Raw genomic sequence first — 11,591 nt, 5'->3', positions numbered from 1 at the left:
AACTGAAGAGGGAGAGACCAGAAAGACAGATGGAGAGAGGCAATGCAAAGATGCAAAACCTAGGGAAAGGGATGGAAGTCTCACAAAAACAAAGACCTGTGGAAATCTAACATTAGCTGATGATAAGAAATGAAAGCAAATACCTTTTGAGTTAAACAAGGACTTTAAGAAAGCACAAAGATAACTTTAAGAAGTCAAGTGACCACTGAAAATATTACAGGAAATAATGTCGCTCCCCTCAGACTGACAAAATGCCCTTGCACCTGCTAACACTGAAAGGTAGCCTACTATTAATGATTAGTTTCTGGTAATTCCATCTGTGCCCCATGAATCTAAAAATCCTTGGCATCTACAGTACCAGTTAAAGCAATGCATGGATATCCAGCGGTTTGTGCACACTTCTCCCAAAATGAAAGCCAACCATGTGATGCTATAATGTAAGCATTAACTCATTTCACAGAAATCTGGTCTGGCCATATCTTGTCTAAGCTCTCTAGCTACATATTGCTATACACTCAGCACTGTATCTGAGTGCTGTATCAGAGCTATAGTCAGATAAGGGTGGTTAACATGTTTAGTTCATGTTGATGTATCCTCATGTAGAACCATGATTATTTTAATTCAAGGCTAGGGTTATAATTAGCTTTCAGAACAGACCAATGTTAGACTACAAGCGGGCGCTGCTAATCTGCTCAGTGTATTTTGGGGGGGGGGGAGGGGGGCGAGGGGAAACTACCCTTCAATTTGCTACTGAGGCCCTATTCCCCCCGCATCCAGCTAAACATGAATTATTCTGGCTAGAAACACCATTTAGCTCAGACTTGATTTTAAGCAAATGTTGCTCTCAGACCAAAACAGCAGGAGCTCATTAAATTTCGGCAGACATGTGACCCCCCCCCCGGCCTCCTCCCCCTTAGCCATATGTAACACATCCAACCTGTCTCATTGTCTTCAAAGAACTGACTCTCACTCCACAAGCTTCCTGTCCCAGCATGCACTGGATCTTCATGTAATACCTGGGACAGCCTTTTGAGGAACTGTCTCTACTTCCGTTTTTCCTAATCGTAGTCTGGACCATAAGGGGAAAAAATCTTCCCTAGATGTTCTGATGAGTATCGAGAGCTAATAAATGTGCTCGACTGTACATCCGTATAAGGGAATGGGTAACAAAATCTACGTTTTTATAGGGATCCACAATACGACTTAATGCAGCAATAAAAGTGTACGCTAGAAGCTACAGCTACTTCAATTACTCTGATGCAAAAGTGTGTTGCTACTTACCTCAGTTACTCTATAACCAAAGGACTACCACAGCCAATACAAACGTTTTAGCATCCCATTTTGAGTGAATGTTATGTAAAACCACAGGGCAAAGGCTACACATGCTCTCTCTTTGTGTAAATTATTATCTCCTGTGACTTGTTCTCTCTCCTTTCCATACGACTATCTCTTGCTTTTGCATCACAGAAGGAGGAAGGCTTTGATTCCCAAAGGAGGAAGGATCTGATGAAAACCAGATGTGTAGACCTTTTCAGCAAAAACATGTGGGGGGTTTTCATGGGCCAAGTAGCCTGCTATGTAGCCACCAATGTTCAGGTTTAGCTGTCTAGAATATGAATCTAATAAATGTGCCCACAGAAGAAAGTATCTGTTCTGGATGAAGACGATCATCTGACACACACTTCTGAAAGAACTAGAAGCTGAAGCAGATAAATGCATTACAAACAAACAACTGATTAGATTCAAACTCTCTCATCCCCACAAACTCTCACTTCTCTACGTGGGAACTGCATATGACATAAACCTGTAGCATATCTGGAATTCAATAGGGTGGCAGGTCATGAGATCCCTGAGTTTAAATGATGAAGTAGCTTGATTTTTCATACTCACCATTACTATGGTTTGTATGTGTATATTAGCCAGTGATAGCAGAGATAAAAAGGAGAAAATAGTGCTGTCTCCATACTGTGTTTATATGTGCATTTGTATTCTCTTAAAGACTATGGGCTAAATTCACCACTGGGGTAACACAGCCTTACTTCATTGGAGCCTCACTTGCTTATACAAACAAAGAATTCTGTGGCTTTTTATTAGAAATTTGTATTTTAAAAAAACCCAATTTTCAAAGTGAAGCTGATGGCTGGCATTCTCCAGTACTCTATACAGGTTTGTTTGGGGATTTGTCTCTGGTGCTCCTTTCACATCAGGAGTAACGCAATCGAAGTAATTTACACCAGTGTAAGCCTCATCGCAATGAGAGTGGAGTCAGACCCCAAATATCTATTGAGTAATCTGGTGTCAGTGTCTCAGCTCCTTTACGCTTCAATTATTTTTTTAAAACACAGAAACTTAAGGCACTGGCACTAAATGTATACAAATTGATCATCTCCTGAAATGCTTTAATCGACGTCCTTGAGCATTATGTTAAATGAAGCATCATAATAAAACAAGTCATTGCAAGCAAATGCAGAGTTATATATAATACATTGTTGTGATTCAGTCTTCCACTAGGAGTCCCTGCAACTCCAACTCGAGGGACAGAGAGCCAGAGTCTGCTCTCATTTACACTATTATAAATCCAGAGTAGCTCCAGTAAGTTCAATGGAATTGCACTTGGGGGCCAGCAATGCCTAGTGGCCAGGCCATGGCTTGACAGTCCTTCAACCCCATAGCAGGTTTCGCTCTGGGGCCAGCAGGCAGGCCGTGGCCCATCAATTTCCCAGTACCCCAGAGTTCTCCTGGACAGATTGAGAAAGACAGAGAGACCCAGGCCTTCCCTCTGCACTGGGTCCTAGCCCAGGGCCCAATGGGGAGAGGAGTTAGACTGTCCTGTCACCTCTTCCTGGTGCGCCTGACTAGCCTCTCCTGGGCTGCTTCCTACCTCCCTGCATTCTCTTCTCTTTGGCATGTGGTCACAGCCTGCTTTCCTGCGCAGTTGGAGTACCCAGTCAGTCCCAGAAGCTCAGTCAGTCCAGCTCTCTTCCTAGTCTCCAGTTATGCTCCATCAGCAGGGTGTGTGGAGGGAAAAGGGGCAGGCCCCTACCCTCCCAGTTGGGCCTTACCAGACCCTCTCCTGTGGATTGCTTTGTCCTCAGAAGCTGCAAACTACCTTCCTCCCTTCAAACAGTCTCTCCTTCATTCTCCCTCCCTGCTTGACTGTCAGTCTTTTTCTGAGCAGATCCTCCATTTGGAGCATGCCTCACAGTACTGCTCCTTCACTCCATTAGGCTCGGTAAACCCCCTCACCACACCTGCTTACATCAAGTCTGAACTTGCCTGTAGGCAAGTGTCAACTAGGCAAATGAAATAAGAAATGTTTTTTATATGGGTACAGACATTCAGCCAGGAACAGTCTTTTGTTAGAGGGGGGCAGAAAACAATGACAGCATCTTTATCACTCCTGGTGCTTGGGTACTGCAGCGCATTGAGCCATATGAGTGAATTTCTTTGGAAGCCTGTTTGTGAAAAATAGTAGCTAGTCCATAAGTTCAGTGGCTGCATTTCAAATGGAAATAGCTCTTTTCTTTAAAATAAAACCCTCCAAGTATCAAAAGGCACTAGTTCATATAAAAGACTAGGTATTAGTCCATATAAAGGACTAACAGCTTTATGAACCTTCTTAATAACTAGAACTTGGCCAAAAACAAAAACCTCTCAAAACCTGCTGAAAGTGTAAACCAGGGGTTGGCAACGTTCAGCACGCAGCTCGCCAGGATAAGCACCCTAGCGGGCCGGGCCAGTTTATTTACCTGCTGACGTGGCAGGTTCGGGCGATCGCAGCCACCACTCGCTGCGGTTCGCCATCCCGGGCCAATGGGGGCGGCGGGAAGCCGCGGCCAGCACATCCCTCGGCCCGCGCCACTTCCCGCCGCCCCCATTGGACTAGGACGGCGAACCACGGCGAGTGGGGGCCGTGATTGGCCGAACCTGCCGCGTCAGCAGGTAAATAAACTGGCCCGGCCTGCTAGGGTGCTTACCCTGGCGAGCCGCGTGCCGAACGTTGCCGACCCCTAGTGTAAACCATGGAGCTGATAGGCATTAATTATTATTACTACTAATTATCATTTGTCAAGATTCAGAATATGTGCTTTGTGTTGCACAAGGCACACAGCAAAGAACCTCTGCCCCAAGGACTATCCTTTATAAAGTGGTAGATGGCACATATGAAAGGCCAGGCATTCTAACTGGTTTGTGATGTGCGTTCTCCTGTCTGAAAATGCAGACTTTTCCGTTCATCCCTAGGAAGCTGCAGGAGAGCTGAAGTATACTAGCATGCTGAGCATAGTGCTTTTGCAATGAGTTATTCATATCCTATTTCCCTTGCAATGGCTTTCATATATCATTTGTTGACAGGAATATTCTCATCCTGGGTCTATGTAAAACACATATGAAATTCCCAGTGCCAAAGAGGTCGTTTCAATATTCTTATGTAGCATGATTTCAATAAGAGATTCTCAAAATGTGGTGTGTGACCACTGGTGGAGCTCTTGCTCGTGGTCACAGCCTAAGGCCTATTTTTCAAAAGTGACTTAGGTACTTAGAAGCCTATGTTTCATTGCAAGCCAATAAGACTTAGACTCCTAAATGCCAAGTCATTTTTTAAATTGGACTTAGGCTCCTAAGTGGATTTTTCAATTCACTGGCAATTTTGGAAAAAATTGGGGAAAAGATTAGTTTCAGGTTGAACCGAAAACAATTTTTTAAAACTTTTTAGTCAATTGAAAAGTTGGGAAAAAATTGTTTTGGGGTTTTGAGCATTTAACATTTTAAAGTTGTTTTCAATAAACGTGAAGGAAATTTTGAAACAAAGCTATTGTGTGCTGAAAAACTGGAATGTTTCATTTCCAAAATGGTAAACTAAACATTCTGGTTTTTTCAACTTTTATTTTTTACAACACATAACTGATATGAATTTGCAAAACAGTATGATGATGTTGAATCTGCATTATTTACCACTCCCCCGACCAAAAAAAAGTTTCAGACAAAAAAATTTCACTCAGCTCTACTCCTGTCACTTAGACACTTTTGAAAATGTTGCCCATGGTGCTAACTCTCCTCCACCTGTCAACTCGTATTAAAAGACCTGCTAAAATAAATCTAATGGTTTTCTGCTATTAATTGTCCATGAAAACAAATGCTGCAGTTGCTTCAGGGATTCTATATTATCATGAATGGGAGGGAGGCGTCCACACAATCTTAAAGATGTGGGGAGGTGGTCCATGTAATGGTGAATGGAAGGGGAAGTATTGGGAGCAGGATCTGGAAGTCCCCCTGAGACACCTCTTGATTTCAGTGGAAGTTAGAGGCCTAAATACCTTTTTAGGATCTGTGCCTGTATCTGCAGCGAGTCATTTTCTCATTGTCCTATAACATCCACAATTAGATTTGCATCTGCTGCAATTCAACCTCTGACATAAAGATTACTGAGACCATTACATAGAAGACTCATGTGTAAGCTGATGAAAAGCTCATATGCTCTTGGGTTGCTGTATATTGTGTTGCCATGCCTAATGAAGGAAGAGCCTTGCTATTTTAGAACGACATGCAGTTTTATAAATGAGACAGTGTTTATAAAGTTGACTTGCCAGCACTCGATTTAGAAAGCAAGTTTTCCCAGGCACTGAGTTTCTGTGAAATCCTCTGTGTTACTAATCCTCATTGCATTGGTCTGAGGGTAAAGTGAGGAAAAGATGGCCCTATGACAATTCATTTGGCTGGCATTCTGAGGTTGTTGCAGCTGTCCGTTTGAACAGGAACAGAAGCCTTCCTAATCTTAATGTCATAAACATTGGCGGGATCTGTGATACTCTAGTTACCTGGTAACAGATGAGGGGTATTAAGTTTGTGAACAGTGTTGCAATGGAAGTTCTTCGTGCCTGAAGGAGATGATCTCCTCTGCATTCTAGGATTAATGATGTATCCCACCTTGTCCTCAAAGGACCTTTTCACTCTTGCACAATTTCAAAACAAACATTTTGTTTGTCTTGCTTTCATTGTAGACTCAGTCAGAAACCTCCCTTTCCCGTCTTTTGGCATGAATAGAATTTTCCTTTTAACAAAAGTAAATGCACCCTCCGCAAGCACAACATTCTTTCAAGCCACCTAGCCGCAGATATGCACTTGTACTGTACACCATAGAGCTCAATTTTGTACACCTTGCACATGCAAAGCTGCCAGTGAAATGTGCTTGTGTAAGGACCAGAGCTGGTTAAATGGGGGGAACCCCCCCCAAAAAACCTGATTCATATACTGATTCATATATATTTTCTCAGATAGAAGCCCTGAGTTGAATTAGCCATGATATGCAGGGTCATATTGGGCCACATCTTCAGTTACTGCCAAGGAATTTAAGGCCTGATCTAAAGCCCATTGAAGTCAGTGGAAAGAATTCCACTGACTTTAATAGGCTTTGCATCAGGTTCACACAGTGCATTGTCAGGGAATAGCATAAAGCACAACACTGCACTCCACTGATTGAGAGGCTGCTAAGTGCAAGGCTGTCTCTGGGCATAAGTTAGAGCAGCCCGTGGGCTCTAATGTATTTAGTACAGTTATTAGATACTCTTACAGAAACAGAGAAAAACACCTTGAAAAACACCTCATTTGTTTTGAGAACGCTAAGACATCTACTTCCAAATCTGATTAAAGGGACTTTCCTCAGACAGAGAACATCAAACTTTAAAGGAGGTGCGAATGATACAGAATTGGACTTGTGTGTACACATGAACAATGCAGTCAAACAGATACGATCTCTTCTACTATGATTTTAAACTCTCCAAACTTAATTATATATCTATAGCTATATATTATGTAAAATATATACAACAAAAGCTTCACTCACTCATTTTCATGTGTTGTTCTAGAAGAAAAGTGCTTTTTCATACTCATTTTGGGTCTGTAATGGAATAACTGTACTTTGATAGGAACCTTTAACACACTAGTGAGGTTATTGAATATGGTAGTATGGAAAAAGCTTTCTGAGCAAGGATCTGCAATATTTTTGTGATGATGAAGCCCATATTTTCACCTGCTGTTGGATGTCTCAGCTGCCTGGTGAGCAGATGTGAATCAGATGCTATATTCACTGCACCATCTGTTCTACGTTCATCTGGATTTTTTTGTTTTGTTCATTTATTGGGTGAATTTAGTGCTTGTGAAAAGTGCTGGACTGGCAACTCTGGAGAGTAAAGTTCTCTATATCTGCCAGACAGATATAGCATCGACAGAAGCAGTGCAAGCTTCCCCACAATGCCTCACAAGTAGTAGTTCATTTTCCACACCCACTCAGTCCTTGGCTTCTTCAGTGACTACTGTGGTGGTGGATTTTGTAATGTAGAAACTCATCCACTTTGAAAAAGGCTGAGTTCATCACTGCACATCCAGTCTGCAACTGGGTGCTTCAGTAAGATAATTACTAGTGAGTAATTGGGACCATTGTTTTCACTAAATTGGGTTCATATTCCCCACTGGACTGTCATCAGGTGTTAATAACTTTCAGTCACCAAATATGTAGGCTGAATCTGAACCAGTGAATGGCTCTACAGTCCATTTCTAATCTCGTGAGCCATTCAGTTTATTCTCAGTTATCCCTTCCAAAAATATGAAATCTTAGGTGCCCAAAGAGAGAGTGCTAATAAATTTACATATATGGGAGGGAAGTAAGAAGTTGCTAAACAAACAACATTGCCATAAAAATTAAATAAATGTAAGAAAAGCCTAAAAAGCAAAACTTCTACATCTCTCGTCGTCTTCTTCTTCTTCTTCTAGCAGCTTTAGAGCTACGGAGCTGCTGACATCTCCAAAAGGTCAAACTGCAGGGGAACAGCCATAAAAATGCAAATCTGCAAGACCAACCTGGGAGATACAGGCTGCCAACCTCTGTTCTTGCAAACCAGACCACCCTCAGGGCAGGTCCTTTAGCACTGTCCAAAACCTCTTGTATGACCACTGTAAATGCTATATAAAGCACACACACTCTTGTTTGACTTGCACTTTACTCTGTGCCGGTCCAATCTTGTGAAACTAGGCACAGTGCAGAGACCAATGAGTCTAATATATTCTAAAGGGAAATGATACTTTATTTGGTTTCAAGGCCTATTCTGATCTTGTCAATTTGCCTGTGAGTATCTATGCCCTACACAGGGATTGCTCGGGTGCCTATTTGCTCTCTATTCTGCCTTTTGCTGTCTACTCTTGTGCCCCCATCCAGGGGCCTCCCTTGTGGGAAGCTTGAAGCACAGAACAATTCAAGCAAGAGAGATGATCTCAGAAGCGCTCTCAGCTACATGTCTAAATACCTCCAAATAGGCAGCAATTCGATCCACATACCTGAGGAGGAATAAAAACGTGCAATGTTTATCTGAGCATCACAGGGCACACTTAATTCTCTAGCTGGTCTAACTGTTTGTATTTGCACTGGCATTTTTCATCTAGGTTTTAATTAATCTAAATTTTATGGATTGGGATTCCCAGGAGCTGTTTGCACTTCAGGGCATTTCTCATATTCCCTAACCTCCATCCTTCCATCTTTAATCCAACCTTTGGTTAATCAGGATTGTACAGCTCGGAGAGCATTGCTTGTTTAGAGTACACATTTATACATGTTCTGCATTACCCGAACAGGCCTAGACATGCCTGGGCAAGTTGTGCTGGCCTTATCTCTGCACTTCTCTGATTCAGTCTGTTTAAACAAGGCTGGGAATGTTCTTCTAACATAATGTTTTCTATTTAAAGTACAGTAGCTCTATTATAGAATCTACTTTTTCCTCCAGTCAGTTGATCCATTTTGTTAACTTACAGAGCTATTCCTTTTTTGTGAATTATTAAATGGTTTTCCTGCAGTCAAATTCTGCTGTCATTTTCAAGGATAAGTCTATATTGACTTCAGTGGGAGATGACCCTATGTAACTGACAATAGAAACTGGCTCTTGGTGTTTGTTTTCACTTGGTTTCAGATAGAAGTGATACCACCTGTATGCATGATTGTAAAATGCTAATAACAGATGAACAAGGCATTTGGGATCAGGGTTAATAAAGGAGAAAAATGTGTTATTGTTTGAATTTTTGCTTCTTTAGCATGTAGCACCTCTTCCTGTCCTCTGGGGAACCAACAGATTTACCCTTAAACAAGGAATCAGGACTTCTTACATGTCTTAAAATATGTGGCACGACACATTGATTCTGCAAACACTCTCACCCAAAGCCTACTGACGTCGGTGGAAGTCTTTCAGTTGACTACAACATGCTTTGTATCAGGCCTTTGAGTAGTACCACTGGCATCAATGGGACTACTCCATCGGTATAAAGCTCCTCGTGTACTATAGGGTTTGCAGGATTGGGCTCTTGTCTGCAGCTGGGTGCTTTAGCGGAGCAGTAATTATAGAGTAGCTGGGACCATTAACTTCAGTGAGAATTTTGGACATGCAAGGAATACACAACTGAGCTCTGTGGTCAAAACTGTCAAATTTTAGGCACCCAAACTTAGGTGTAGGAACATACATAAAAGTGACCTGATTTTCAAAGGTGCTGAACATGTGCAGCTCTTACTGACTTCAGCAGTCACTGACTGACTTATCTTGGTGCCTATGCTTTAGGCACACAAGTTGGAAATGTTTGGCCTGAATTCTTAGGAAAATAACTCTTTCATGACCACCTTGCATACACCATATAGGGGCTGGCTGGATTTCTCAGCTTCTATCTGCACCATCCTGATGCAGCTGTCGACCCTTTAACTACATTTTAAATATTTTCCAAGATGTGCAAATCAAGCACTCAATCCCAAGACAACTTTACAATGCAACGTCTCTTCTGTGACAGGTCACTAATTTAGGCTTGGATTCAAAACTGACTGGAGTCAATGGAAGTCTTTCCATTGAGTTAATGGGCGTTGGACCAGGTACTTACAATTTAAATTTAAATTTCCTCCAGCCACTGTTTTTGTATCGAACACACAGAGTTATATATTAAGAATAAATGTGGAACACTGGCAACCTAACCACTGCAAAAGCTAAAGAAATTCACCTTACATATTTCCTCATAAAACTCTCTGCTGCCCCAATAAAAGGCAAAACTTAAACTTAAACTCTTTCCTCCAATGAAATTCTAAGAACGTTTCCCTCAAATAAGAAATCCCCAAGTAAATATGCTAGAATAAATATTAACAGAACTATAGTCTCCAAGGTGAAACACTTGGAATGGGTTTTGCACAAACACTTTTCCCCTCAGTTAGGTAATTGCTGCAATTTTCTTGTTAAAGGTGTAATGCTACAAGCTGTCGACAATAACAACCCTACCTACTAAATTAACACACGGTACTTCAGTTTCTTCATAGGGCTGAAAATAACTATCTGTGAGAAGGAAACTGAAAACTGACCTGTGGGTGGAAAGTATTCCGCCTTCTCATGCGGCAGAGAAATCTTGCTATGATGGAACAACTCCATCAGCCTTTTCCTTAACATAGCAGCTGCTACTCAAGCATTTGCAATAAAGGGAAAGAGGTGCAGGCAGGTGGTTCAGACCAAAACATTAGATTTAGGGATTTTTTAAACTTAATTATAGCAGGATCAGCACCAACTGCTAATATTTCAGTTCCATAAGTTTCCAGTCGAACTCCCTTTTCAGTCAACCATAATTTTCTCAAACTTTCATTTTAGGCCACTGTATTTGAGACTTGGTTTCATAGCCTGTAGGTAATTTGCGTGTGTGCATGTCTGAAAGTTTGAGCCAAAATGTTTCAGCAATGTTTTAGTATAAAGAGAATGATAATAACCACCTCTGCTTGAACAGACCTCCATCAGAAATGACTGGGAGAAGAAAGCTGAAATTTGGCATGGAAATAGCTCTCACTAAGGAGAAATACATTTGGAGAATTTGGATGATATTTTTTTATTGATTTCACTGAATTGTGGCTCTTGAAAACTCCTTGTAGAGATGCACAGTGCATTTGCACAGAGGTTTTTTTGGCTAATGTAGGCTGCGTTGCATAGTTTAGCTGCGTAATGAAGAGTATACTGATGGTTCAGTCTGTGCAGGCCTTAAAAGGTGAAGGAGTTTAGAAATGCCTGGTTTCTTAAATATGTGTAAGCAAAGATTTCACTCATTTAATAAAATCATCAGAAACAGCATGTCATGGATAGTATAAAGCTGCTCCCTCTGCAATATGGCAGCACCCTGCTAAACAGAGAGCCTGATGATTATATGACTGTATAAACAAACGCTCGCTGTTGTAATGATTATTGGTTTGCCCCTGATAGTTACCCGGCAAGGATTTGTAAACCTGTTAAAACTTCCTAAATAAATAAATAGTTGTTGGTTTTTAGAGAAGAGGAGCTGCTGTGCACCAGGCAGGGCTAATGCCAAATCCCAGAGCACAGAACATCTACTGAGACTGCTTTCTTTCACAAAACCCGGGAAATGGCTTAAAAAAACTAAGTCAAGTTTTTATGTTAAGGTTGTATGAAGCAGTCTGTTATCTCTGCCTGCCCTATTGTACATATTACAATAGTCTTCACCTATAACTACATTTTAACATAGAGATTTTCTACATGGGTGTAGCATCTTGTATGTTGCAGTACTATGTCTATGCCATACCA

General features: G+C 41.4%; 1 protein-coding gene across 8 annotated transcripts in view; it reads right to left on the bottom strand.

Annotated features, from left to right (window-relative positions):
- Nucleotides 1-11,591, bottom strand: part of FAM53B (family with sequence similarity 53 member B) — a 130,988-nt gene that overhangs the window by 7,632 nt on the left and 111,765 nt on the right. The window lies entirely within an intron of this gene.

Source organism: Chrysemys picta, chromosome 7 (genome assembly GCF_011386835.1).
Source record: "Chrysemys picta bellii isolate R12L10 chromosome 7, ASM1138683v2, whole genome shotgun sequence".
Classification (NCBI taxonomy): Eukaryota; Metazoa; Chordata; order Testudines; family Emydidae; genus Chrysemys; species Chrysemys picta.
The sequence above is the reverse complement of the archived record's forward strand: the minus strand, read 5'-3'. Positions and strand labels throughout refer to the sequence as shown.